We start from the raw sequence: 12,005 nt of genomic DNA, 5'->3' as shown, positions 1-12,005 counted from the left end.
TAAATAACTTCATTTAATTAATTAGGAATGGCTTCTCATTTAATTAAATAACTTTGTTTAATTGATTAGAAGTAAGTACTCCATTTAATTAAATAATTTTGTTTAATTATTTCAAAATTCTTTTCAAAACTAGTCAACTCATGTCAACTGTGGTTAAATCTAGTCAACTTTTGGTCAAACTTGATCTTTGCGTATGTGAATATGAGCAAATGTGAGTATGAATTCCAGCAACAATTCGATGCATATTCTTATTCAACCTTTTAAAATGAAGAGATGAGGGTCTCTTAAATAGACTTTCTTGGAATTCATCAACGATTGAGATCGATTTCAATCAACGGTCAAGTTTAAAGGTGAACTTCCGTCATAAAGAGAGATTTCAAAATTAAAGGGAGTTAATAGATTTAATTTGAGTAAAATAAAGAGTTAACTGATTCAATTTGAGTAGAAAAATGAGTTAACTGATTTAACTCATTTTTGATCAATAGTGAACTGAAAATATCCCTTTTTGAATTGAAGAGAGATTTTTTTGAAATATTTAATTTAATAAAATGAGATATGCTCTCATAATTACTTTTTCTATTTAATTAAATAATCTTTAATTAATTAGAGACACTTTTCTTATTTAATTAAATAACTTCTTTTAATTAATTAGGAATGGCTTCTCATTTAATTAAATAAATTTGTTTAATTAATTAGAAGTAAGTACTCCATTTAATTAAATTATTTCTTTTAATTATTTCAAAATTCTTTTTGAAACTAGTCAACTCAAGTCAACCGTGGTTAAATTTGGTCAACTTTTGGTCAAACTTGATCTTTGCGTATGTGAATATGAGCAAATGTGAGTATGAATTCCAACAAAAATTCGATGTAAATTCTCATTCAACCTTTCAAAATGAAGAGATGAGGGTCTCTTAAATAGACTTTCCTGGAATTCATCAACAGTTGAGATCGATTTCAATTAATGGTTAGGATTAAAGGTGAAGTTCAGTCATAAAGGGAGATTTCTAAATTAAAGAGAGTTAACAGATTTAATTTGAGTAAAATAAGGAGTTAACTAATTCAATTTGAGTAGAAAAAGGAGTTAACTGATTTAATTTATTTTTGATCAATAGTGAACTGGAAATTTTCCTTTTTGAACTGAAAAGAGATTTTGTTGAGATTTTTAATTTAATAAAATGAGATATGCTCTCATAATTACTTTTTCTGTTTAATTAAATAATCTTTAATTAATTAGAGACACTTTTCTTATTTAATTAAATAACTTCATTTAATTAGTTAGGAATGGCTTCTCATTTAATTAAATAACTTTGTTTAATTAATTAGAAGTAAGTACTCCATTTAATTAAATAATTTTGTTTAATTATTTCAAAATTCTTTTCGAAACTAGTCAACTCAAGTCAACCGTGGTTAAATCTGGTCAACTTTTGATCAAAGTTGATCTTTGCGTATGTGAATATGAGCAAATGTGAGTATGAATTTTAGCAACAATTCGATGCAAATTCTCATTCAACCTTTCAAAATGAAGAGATGAGGGTCTCTTAAATAGACTTTTCTGAAATTCATCAATGGTTGAGATCGATTTCAATCAATAGTCAGGATTAAAGGTGAAGTTTAGTCATAAAGGAAGATTTCCAAATTAAAGGGAGTTAACAGATTTAATTTGAGTAAAATAAGGAGTTATGTAATACCTCACCAAGGGATATAAGGAATTAACCTAAAGTTTGCCTAACAATTTTTTTTTTTTTAAACATGAAAGTAAAACCATTCACAACACTTGCAGAAGCAATAGTAAAATCCAACTAAAAGTAAACATAACACAACATAACAGATTACATTTTTTTTTAAAGATCCCTTAACATTGAATTACATCTAAATCAACCATTCATCTAACATCACATCCTTATAAAATAACAATGGTACATCCAACATTCTTAAACCATATACAAGTGTCCTTTGAAATTTACATCTTAGTTTCGCTCAATCATCCACTGTACATGTCACAAGATATGAAAAGCTTAAAAGAATAAACATGTATGTAAATAAAATACATCAACATCCAACATTAATCCATGATGCAATTAAAGTAAATGAAACCACATGTCATACATAATACATCAACTTAAAAGACATATTCATCCATCATGAAAGATAATCATATATCACAAACATAACTTACTAAGTGCACAGTTTCTCCCAACCGTAAATAGCATCATTAGACCATCATGGATCCTAGCCATCCCTCTGTGTGTAACATTCCAAAGCACCGAAGAGATCATCGGCTATTAACATAGTAGGAATGTCACTCCTAAAAACATCCTACTAACATGCAAAGTAAAGCATAATATATCATCAACTAACATATGCAAATCATCAATTTAAGGAACATACCAGTAAATACATCCATCATAAGGTATATCATCTATCATAATGCTCCAAGATCATAATGAAGATAGATACCAACCAAGAAAGCATCAACCATGGTGTCTCAGACGGATCTCAAATGATAAGAGTGGAAAATACACTACCACCCAACTGCGTGGAACCTAAGTGGTCCACTCCCACCGTGCTGAGGAGATAATCTCAACTCGCAAATAGGCTATCAAAATCACATAGCACAATACTCTTTAAATCTAGGAATCCTAAAAGTATACTAACTCAAAGGTTCCAATCACAAAATTGACATCTAATCCCAGAGGCACAAAAAAGACTACAGAGAAGACTCAAAATCTATAGAGGAGAATCAGGCTACATACTAGGGAGTGTCATCACATGGCTGTTTGAGTTACCCTGGACTGGTCTCTCACTAGACCCCGGACCCTTAAGCGTTGAGTTACCCTGGACTGGTTACTCTAAACCTTGGACCCTCAACATGACATATGTGGAAACCAAGAAGCCCTCTCAAGAAGATGAGGTACTTCTCCCATCCTTAGTCTATACAAGCACTCAAGGCATGGGTGGTTTAAATATCTCTAACTTATCTTTTTAGTGTATTTTTTCCACATAAATTTTAATTACTAGATTATCACTTATTACATAACTTGCATTAGGTTACCCTGGTACTGACCAATTTGGGCCCCAGACCCCTATACAGGTCACTCCCATAGTCATGTACCTAGACAACCTCTCCTAGGCACATAAATTCATAGTTGTGTCCCATACCATAACACTCATAAAGATCAAACTCAGTTCCTTAATAGGCAACCTGAAAATAAGATGGTTCTCCCATCCAAGAACACATAAAAACTCAACAAAATAAACTTCATAAATATAATCTCCAATACAAACCACAATATCCATTGGTTCTTAACAAGCAACTAAGAATATCTCAAAATAAATCACCATATCCATTGGTTGTCAACAAGCAACCAAGAATATCTCAAAATCATACTGATCGAAGACTCCAAAATGGTTGACTCAAACATGTCACAACATGACATCATCAAGAAATAAATCAACATTTCAGTCCCATCATGACGACTAGAAAATAATCCAAGGATAACTGATCGATGACTCAAAAATAGTTAAGTCAAGTGTCTTAGATACATAAGAATCACATGAAGATTGAAAAGCATTAACAAATCAGTATATACAAAATCTCATAGAGCATACGATCACATAACCATGGTTGGATTTATAAAGATCAGAATTAAGACATCATCATGACATCACAATCATAACCCTCGAGCCTCTGGTAGACGTCTTATAACTGGTCAACACTAATCAACCCAAAACCCAAAACAAGAAGCATATAAAATACACAATGCAAACACATGTTTTGGTTTATTAAAATCACATACTTGAATAATGTGTAGAGTTTCAGTTTTCATTTCAAGTATACTTCAAGTGTCTTAAGTTTCATCATTTGACCTACAAGTCAACCCATTTGTTCCCCGACAACATTATCCTTTCATTATTAAGAATTACATTCTAAGAATAACTTAAGGATAAATATTCACTAAACTGATCATCATTGACCTTTAATTAAGTTGTCCTCTATATTTAACCATGATCCATATTCTAATTGATTAACCTTTCAACTTTTCTAAGATCATTATTTTTTATAAGAGGACCAATTATCATTCTTCGAATAAGAGATTATAAATTTATTAGAATGATCAATTAACATCGGTTCACAATCCTTGACCTTTTATCATTCTAATAGTTCTCAATTAGAAACTTAACTAAGTATTACTAAAGTTTGAGTCTTTTAATTTAATCTTTATCATCATTGACAACCATATAACATCTAAGGTCATAATTCAAGTCATAAGACTTATCAACTTCAATATAGATAATCTATAATCTCGTTAAAAGAATTATATCAAATAAATTTCTATTACATAGCTTAATTATTAATTAAATTTAATTAACTCTAATTAATTGATTTAATTAATAATTACATAACCATAGCAATGTTCTAATTAATATCAGTTGACTAATAACTAACTAGAATTCTGTAAGATAAAAGTCAACTATAATTCAAATCTCTAATATTCATATTAATAATTCAATAATAATATCTTGATAATATTTAAATACAAGCTATATTGGGAATCTTAATAATAATTCTGTGTGACCACATTTGTCATCTCTCAAAGAATACCAACATTCCCTTGACAAATTCGTATTATCATTATTCATTTCAAGTAAGACTCTATCGTACAACTTAATTATTAATATCATAGTTATAATATCAACTCAATGAATATCAATTATACTTCAAATCCAAAAACTAATATCTTTACAAAACATTATTCATAAAATAATCTTCGCTAGATTAACTCCAATCGAATTTATTGATAACTTTTAAAACCATTATTTATTAATAGTTTGTTAGACCCAACAAACATTAATAAATAATAAACTCATCAAAAACTATTATTAATTGATCTTAAAGAAGCCTTACAAACTTCATTGGTTAATATTTAACTATTTCTTAGCACAATTAAGGTGTACAATTATTTTATTTAATAATACAAACGTATTAATAATTCAAACCGTTGCTATATTATAACAAGGTTATAAGGTAACTATGACTACTTGTCAATATAATAATTCTTATTTAAATCTAAATCCAATATCATTAAAATTTGAGGCTCTTAATAATCATTATTAAACACCTTTATAAATTACTACCTCTTAACTATTTAATATATATTAAATAGTACTGAATATACATTAAGTAGTTAATATTAAAAATTCGCTCTTCTCTATTAACAAAATATTGAGAACCTCAAAATAATAGATAACTTGAATATTTAAAACTCATTCTATTATCACTATTAGAAATCTTCTTAAGCTAAATAACTATATTAACAACTCCCTTATCTTTTAAAATAATGCTCTAGAATTTCCACAATTCATCTTATCTCTATTAAATCAATTTCACATTAATCTCAATAACTTAATCATATTAACTAAGTTGATTAATAATGTACATAGTTCCACGATCCTTCCTAGTCATTTTAATCTTACTTAATTAAATTTTATTAGAGTTTAAATCATTTAATAATTATTTATTAAATCTTCACTAATAAGTATTACAATATCTAAAAATAATTTATTAACATTTATAAATCATCATTTCTTATAAATATTTTATATATATTAAATAGTGTTTAATACATATTAAACAGTATTTAATATATATTAAATAGTACTTAATATAAAATTTACACTAAGTAATACGATTTAAATATTATACATTACAAGAAAGAGCAAGCGATTACAATCGCTGCGGCTCATATGAATATATGTAGCCGTTGACTTAATAAGCCGTGCGGCCTTTGCAACATTTTCATCGCCGTGCACTGCATACGCAGTACAGGCATGAATAAAATATGCCATCACAAAATGCGCAGCCCACAATTATTAGTACTGGTACCGCCGGAGGTAATAAGGCAGGTGGGGTTCGGTGGGTGATAACCCCACCACCCCAAAATATATAATCATTTTTTTAAAACATTTTCAAAGACGCTGTTTAACATACACAATTCAATTTTTTAAAAGTGTTTCGACTGCGATTTATATATATATATATATATATATATGTATGTATGTATGTATATTTGTATAGGTATATATATATATATATATATATATACCTAGTTTTCCATCTATCATTATTGCAACATGTATGCAGTTATTATATATATATTTTAAAAAACCACATATATATAACTTTCAAATAAGAAGGACTTTCAAATTTCTTAAATTAAGAATTTTTCTTTTAAAATAATTATTTTCTAAACATATCCTTTAATCCATACAACAGGTTTAACTATAAATTTTGAAATCATCATTTCTCAATTTGATTCTATATCGAACCCAAACCTATTTCAGATCTAATTTCCTTTTTAATTGGATCTAGGGTTTTCTAATTTTTTTTCTTCTCCACCAATAAAATATCTAGATTCCAATTTCAAATTGCAGATTCAATCATAAAAAGTATTCAGGCACATATAATATACATGATGAAGATAGGAAGAGAAATAGTGCAAAGAGAATATGCAATTATCACGAGTGCACTTGGACACTGATGCTAATCCACCATGCCTTAGACATCCATAGAAAATTCCTTCCTTCTCCATCATTCACAATTCCTCCAAGATCCAAGCCAACCAAAACCTCCAAGTGACTAGAAGTGCTAGAAGGAGCATAGAAGCATGTAGAAACATATGAGTATAAGAGCTTCTCCAATGCATGTAAGCTTTGAAGCTTCCATTTTAGCTTGAAGCTTGTAGCTTCCATTAAGCTTGTCCAAACACTACGAGAGCCTCTATTTAAAGGCCTCTAAGATGCATCTAGAGTGTCTCTAGAAACAACTAGAAGATAAGCATGACAACCAAGCATGGATCTTCTCTAACCTTCTAGATGAGTCTTAAAGTTGTAGACACCATGTGCTCAAATAAAATGCTAACTTCTAAGTGTACACAACTAGTGCATTCTTAGAGTGCAAACTCCAGTGTTGTCTACATGACAACTCTCGAGAATTTGCCAACTCTTATGTAAGCAAATATTAAAATTAATGCACATTAATTAATATAATATTTAATTTACTCTTTTCGATTTAATTTATTTATTTATTAAATCTCATGCACAAACTTTAATTATTCCAAAGACTCACAAGGTAAAAATATGAAAATCCATCATAGTCAAAATACATACAAAATCAAATCAAGGGTTAATATCACGAATTACGTCATCCGATGTATTCGGAAGGTACTCAACTCAGATACTTGTCCTAATTTCTAATTAGAACAAATGACTTAAAGGGTTGGGATTTGGACTTGAGAATTTATCTCCCCTCTCTTATCATTGAGATGATGTTATAGGGTACGCTTATCCTGGCAATTCAGGAAAGTCGATACTCGGTACCTGTAACTTGCATAAAAACTATGCATGTACAAGCACAATATATACTAAATAAACAGGCAATGGCAGGAAGTGGTGCATTGTGTAGATCCCGACTAGCAGGTGACTATGACTCCCTTCCTTAACCACATCAGACACGCCATACAAAAGCAAACACGCACAACATACACATGCAAGTATGGGGTAAGTATCCATAAGAAACACATGTGATAATAGATCATCTTACTAATCATCATTAATAACTACAAACATAGAAAATAATCATCATGCATACATGAAATGTAAAATCTAAGTGATCTCATCACATAATAAACTGAATCCATAGAACAATATCTAATAGTCTCAAAACAATGTTGCTAACCATCAACATGAAACTAGCTCTAAAAGAGTTCGATAATGATAACAAAATGTGACCTAGGGGCAGGCACTACAAGTTAACTAATTCAATTTGAGTAGAAAAAGGAGTTAACTGATTTAACTCATTTTTGATCAATAGTGAACTGGAAATTTCCCTTTTTGAACTGAAGAGAGATTTTTTTGAGATATTTAATTTAATAAAATGAGATATGCTCTCATAATTACTTTTTCTATTTAATTAAATAATCTTTAATTAATTAGAGACACTTTTCTTATTTAATTAAATAACTTTGGCTTCTCATTTAATTAAATAACTTTGTTTAATTAATTAGAAGTAAGTAATCCATTTAATTAAATAATTTTGTTTAATTATTTTAAAATCCTTTTCGAAACTAGTCAACTCAAGTCAACCGTGGTTAAATATGGTCAACTTTTGGTCAAACTTGATCTTTGCATATGTGAATATGAGCAAATGTGAGTATGAATTCCAGAAACAATTTGATGCAAATTCTCATTCAACCTTTCAAAATGAAGAGATGAGGGTGTCTTAAATAGACTTTCCTGGAATTCATCAATGGTTGAGATCGATTTCAATCAACGGTCAGGATTAAAAGTGAAGTTCAGTCATAAAGAGAGATTTCCAAATTAAAGGGAGTTAACAGATTTAATTTGAGTAAAATAAGGAGTTAACTAATTCAATCTGGGTAGAAAAGGAGTTAATTGATTTAACTCATTTTTTATCAATAGTGAACTAAAAATTTCCCTTTTTGAACTGAAGAGAGATTTTGTTTAGATATTTAATTTAATAAAATAAGATATGCTCTCATAATTACTGTCATGCCCAAACTACGAGGGCAAAAACACAAATTTTTTTTTTTTAAAAATTAATATGCACAATGCTCTAAGTTGAAATGATTGATAAAAGTTTTAGTACAGGTTCTCTACATTACGTCTTAAGATTGTAAACATGAGGATGATTACATCATTAAGATTTTGAAACTTTTGTTATAAGATTGATATTGATCATAGTCACGTTATTATGTTAACTTCACAACAACATTCTAAAATTATTTAAATAACAATCTAAATGAGTATGATTAAAATAAATTGAAATATCTAATCAAGGACTTATTAAAAGGAATATTGCGTCTACCTATACATATATGTATATACTTTAATGAACTTCACTCAAATATCAATTTTATTTAAACCCATAATGCTATTAAGAATTAAACATTTCTAAAGATATTAACAATATAAATTACACTTAAATATGACTAGTTGATAAAGAAAAATGATTTATCATTTTCTCTTTGTCTAACATATACTAACGTAATAAAGCAAGATAATAGATCACAATAAGTTTCTAAAACTTTAAATGTATAAAATTACTACTAAATTTATATTAAAATTTAAAACAAATAACTTTAAAACAATTAACAATTAAACAAACATAATTGATAAGTAACTTAAACATATACTAATCTTATCCTACGCTAGCACGAATTTAAAACTACTAATTAAAACTATTACTTAACAAATTAAAACTAAGTTAATCAAACTACATTATTCAACATCTAGCTTGACTCACTCCACAATTAGTCTAATGATAAGTAATAAAACATGTTAATACTAATATAACTACATATATATATATATATATATATATATATATATAAATTAAAATTTAAACAACCCTAATTAAACAACTAAATAATTAAAACTAACACTAACTAAATCTAAAACTTAATATTAATACTAATAAATCTAATACTAGAATTAACTAAAAGAAACAACTATCATTTTAAACTAATTCTTAAATTCTACTAACTTAATTTAACTAAAATATAAATTCAAGAAACTAATATACTAATAATTACCAAAACAAAATAAATTAAATAAACTAACAAATATACTAAAACATAACTAAACCAACTTAACACTAAAATATCTTAACTAAACTTAACTCTAACATTAATCCTACTCTACTAACTGTCTTCCCCTACACCCCTATGCCCACCCTACCCTTGGGAAAGCGCTTCCCAAGGAGCGCTTCCCAAGCTCTGTCCTTGGGACAACGCTCTGCCCAAGGGACGCGCTGACATAGCTCTCCCCTCCCAGTCCTCTCATGCAACCCAGGCGGTAGGTAAAGGAAAAAGCAAGAAACTTGCATGCTAACAAAACTTAATACTTTACGCCCCTAAAAAGATGAACGCCCAAACAAACAATGAAGAAGGTGATGGGACATGGGGGGGAAGGGTGATGTCACACCCCCCCCCCCCCCCCCCCAGTACATCTTAACTTGCCACTAAAACTTTAAAGATATAATTTTGTTTATATATTTTTTTTTAATGCATTGCCCAAAAGTAGCACCCATGGGAAGATGGGAAGGAATTAAGACAAAAAGATTATTAGGTAGAATAGGATATTTCAATATTGTTTTTAATTTTAAAACTTAATTTACAAAAAAGAAAAAGGTATAATGAGGGAATCTTTAGATTCTCTGTTTCAAAGAGGTGGAATTAAATTGCTTCTTCATACAAAATCCAGAGAGTTTTCACTCTCTTGGAATACTTTTTTTTTTGCTTTATTTTTCTAAGTATATACTTTGAAATTGATTTATTAACCAAGAGGAGATTTTTATTTTTCTTTTCAAAGAAAATTCATAAGGACTTGTTACAACTTAATATACAAAAGGATTTGAGTTATTCATTTCGTTCAATCATTCAATAATTATTTGATTTAAATCATCATGAAAACTGAATCTACATGCATGATCATAATTTTCATTTTCAATCATACAAGAAACCTTAATATTTTTGCCAAATTTAATCAACATCAATTCCATCCTATTTTGATGTGCATACATCTAAATTTAAATTATAATTAAATCACATGATAACCAAATATGCTCAAACACCAATTTTATTGGCAAACCTGATTCAAAGGCTTAGCCGGGAAAGAATCAGGAAGAAAACTCAGCTTCGTAGCCAATTACAACAAGGTTTAAAATACAATTTACAATAGGATCTCAATCCCAAATTTCAACAATTTAATCAAATTTTCTTCATGACCCTAATCAAGGGATTTATAATATTTTTCTACAACTCATTCTAGAACCATGGAGGAAACAAATATCTGATCAGGTGACAACCAAGCATAACCAAGAGAAAATCAAATATGCATAATCATACATGGTTTACACAATAGGATTCACAATGAATCAAAACTAGGGAAAGGTGGATTCTTCCAATTAGGAGAAGTCAAGAACAACACCAAACAAATGCCCAATCGGGGCTATATACCAAGAACTTTCGTTCTTCCATTTCAACATACCAGAATCATACAAGGTTTGTGTAGATAGGTAGGGGCCCATAACACCCTACCCTTTCTCCCTCTTCTCATCTTGACAAGAGACTCTACACTGGATGGAGTCCGACTAAACAGACCTTTTCCAAAATTGGTCACTTCTGCCCTCCCCAAGGGTGAGTAATACCAAAATACCCATGCAAGAAAAAATCTCAAAATTTTAAACATAAACATGGAAGGAAATCAACCAAAAATATATGGTTTCCAAAGCTTCCCAACATACCCACAAACATACAAACCTTGAAACAACAACAAGGTAACATGAACATGAAACAAACATAAAAATTGAATAAAGGAGATGAGAATTTCCTACCTTCACAAGAGGTAATGGCAATGAACAAGTTTGAGTAGAGTATCCCTTTTCCTTCCTTCAACCTTCAAGAATTCCTCTCTAAATGTAGAGATTGGGTAACAACCTCTACTAGTCCAACAAAGGCCTCTAAATAAGCCTCAAACTCAACCACCAAAGGGGAACAATAACTTCTCCCACCCACTAGCAATTCTAGAAACTCCTAACTCTACCCTCACTATGGTTAGACACTAAAAGGAGGTGAGGTAAGGCAACTCATGGTGACCACTTGCAATTTTCGCACAAAGGTAAAATGAGACTTTTTGAGTGATATCCAAAGTCAACAAAAGGGGCTTAGGGGTTGGAAAAGACCTCTAACCCATACCCATACCCTTTGGGTATAAAAATTTCATGTTTTAAGCCTTAGAAAAAAGGGTTAGAGCTAAATAAAAATCTAGGAATAAAATAGCACCTTCTAACTACTCTAACATGCAAATAAGCACTAAACAAGATTAAGGGTGACTAAAATCGATTAAGAACCCAATTAGCAAACTGACATTGACTAAAACTGACTTAGGTCCAAAGGTTACACAGCAACCCTAGCTAGCACGCAAAG

This window comes from Cupressus sempervirens, chromosome 11 (assembly GCF_028749045.1).
Source record: "Cupressus sempervirens isolate cs-2001-9-10 chromosome 11, ASM2874904v1, whole genome shotgun sequence".
NCBI lineage: Eukaryota > Viridiplantae > Streptophyta > Pinopsida > Cupressales > Cupressaceae > Cupressus > Cupressus sempervirens.
This window is presented reverse-complemented; position numbering follows the sequence as displayed.